Here is a 2,831-nt window from a genome sequence, read left to right on the forward strand (position 1 = left end):
GACAACTTTGATCATTTGAATTATTTGTAGATCTTACTGTTTACAGTATATTCAAGATAATAACCAATACTGCAAAATATCCTTTAAATCATCAATTCAAAAAAAAATCAGTTATCCAATCTGGCTGACATTTTCAAGGCAGGTGGATCGTGTAATAATGAACACTTTAATATATTGTCAGATTTGCTCAAATACCTTCAAGTTAATTTTAGAGATATAAGCCAAAAACAACATTTTACTCCTACATATATGTTCTATATTTAGCCATGGCACCTTGTTATTTTATGAAACAACATAAAACACAAACACAAAACACAAACTTATCATACATAAGGATCATTCAATGCACGTTTAGCTGACAATGCTTAAGTAGTTTCGGAGGAAATGTTTTTTTAAACAAAATGTGTAAATTGCCTTTAAAGGGAAACAACAGAGAAAATTGACAATTTTGGCTTATTTGTAGATTTTATTTTGCTGAACAATGTTACAGTTTATTTTTTATCTTTGATAATATTAAAGATTACAATAATTTCGATTTGATTTTCCTCTGAGTTCAGAATTTTTGTGATTTTACTTTTCATTTAAGTTGTCAATTTAGGAACAATAACCCAAAAATCAGTTGTCTGATTCGTCCAAATATTTCAGGGATTTGTTCTAAATGCTTTAGTGTATGAGATATAAGCCAATAAGTGCACTTTACAGAGTAGAAGATCTTTCAAAAAGTTAACATCGTGATGGCAAAAGTTTACTTTTCTTTTTAGGAAAGATGAGATAAAAAGAGAGACAAAGGATACAAAAGTGTCTCATATGTCATAATTGTAGAAATTTTATATGATTTTTAAGATTTTATATTTTGTATGGTTGACTATATTATATTTGGACACAAGATAAACTACTTACTTACTTACTTACTTTTATTTTAATTATCTTTCATAATCATTCTAAGGCAAAGATATTAAAAAGATTTCTAAATATAAAAAAGAATATGTGGTATGATTGGCAATGATACAAATCTCAACAAGAGACCAAATGTCACAGAAATTAACAACTATAGGTTACCTTAAAGCCTTCAACAATGAGTAAATACTATACCGCATAGTCAGCTATAAAAGGCCCCGAAATGACAAGTATAATACAATTCAAACGAGAAAACTAATTAGGCCTATAAATGTACAAAACACTGAACGAAAAGCAATTATGTAACACAAATAATGACATCAACAAACGACAACCACTGAATTACAGGCTCCTTGCTATGGACAGGCTCATACATACAGACGGGCGGGGTTATACATGTATGCGGGTTCCCAACCCTCCCCATAACCTGGGACAGTGTTGTGACAGATCAAAATTCGAACGAATTATAACGATCAATTAAAAAGGCTTAACTCATTAAATGAATGCAAATAGAAATACATCTAACAAAAAAAAGAGTGGACTTGGCCGGGAACTTGTATCTCCCAACAACAAAAAGACACTAAGTGCAGATCTGAGGGTACTCGCAGTTACTGACAGCTAGTTCGAAGCCACTTACAACTAATAACAAAAATCATGCATATGAGACTAAATTATCAAATCAGTTTTATCTAGCAATTTATGCATATGCCTGTGTTTTGACAGAATTTGAAGTCCATCATCGCAGCACTCTTTTATAGACTGCTCGTTGAATTCAACAGTTTTTACGATGCATACATTTGAATGATTTTAAGTTGATACTCCCTATAGGTTGTTCTAGATTGGGTTTTTGTCTTAACGACCATTTTAAACAAAAACAATTAAGGAAAACAACTCAGTATAAACCTTGTTAATGCGAGAATTTAGGTTTTCTTTTCTTTTCTTTACAGTAATGAAATGTTTCAGTACATGAATTATACAATTTACAATACAGAAAGAAAAAAAACGCCGTTGATCACAATATGTGTATTTTTACTTTATATGTATTGTTTTAAAAAAAAATTGAAACGATGCACTAACTGTCTATGGTGTGTTTATGCGTCAATGCAATATTAATACAACGTGTACGTATGGAGAACTTAAACTTAATTGAACTGTGTTTATTGCATTTATCTCAATAATAAGAAATCCAGTCACTATAATGTTTTATCTGAACAAAATTAAACAACTGGAACAGAACAAAAAATTTGAGAATGAAATTAAAATTTAAATTGGTCAATTGTATAAATCAATTATATTACAGTTTTACATATATTCTTTTTATTAAAATGTTTATATTTAATGTTCTCCTTTAAATCATTTAAATCTCCATTTTACATATATTCTTTTTATTAAAATGTTTATATTTAATGTTCTCCTTTAAATCATTTAAATCTCCACATTGAATTAAAAAAAATGTAGCTGACCTTTTTAAATGAAAAAAAACAGAGCAGTTTCCTCCTTAGTTAATGTGAAACTATCGACCAAACTACTTATTTTGTGTATATATGCCCTATTGGTACATGTTTATCTCATTTCCTAGCCGAAACAAGGTTTTTCATTGCAAATGATGAAACTGCTGCCAAAATTACTGCTACATGCATATGTACTTCAAAATTGGCAAACTGTGTTTTGTTATATTTCTAAAGAGCATCAAGATTATTAATTTCAAAATTGAATAAAATTGCTTGAAGTAAATAATTTTGACTTATAATTTAAGTTATTGAAGATTTGTTTATTTTATGATCAGTAATTTTCTTATTAATTTAGTGATGCATCAATCAGTCGGACCACAGCATTTCGATTGGACGTTATTTATGTTACTGTTGCGCCCAGTATATAACTACATATTTATGAGGGGAAGCTTAATTGTTATTTCGTAAATCTGGTTCTAACCT

Source organism: Mytilus galloprovincialis, chromosome 4, assembly GCF_965363235.1.
Source record: "Mytilus galloprovincialis chromosome 4, xbMytGall1.hap1.1, whole genome shotgun sequence".
In the NCBI taxonomy this organism is placed as follows: Eukaryota; Metazoa; Mollusca; class Bivalvia; order Mytilida; family Mytilidae; genus Mytilus; species Mytilus galloprovincialis.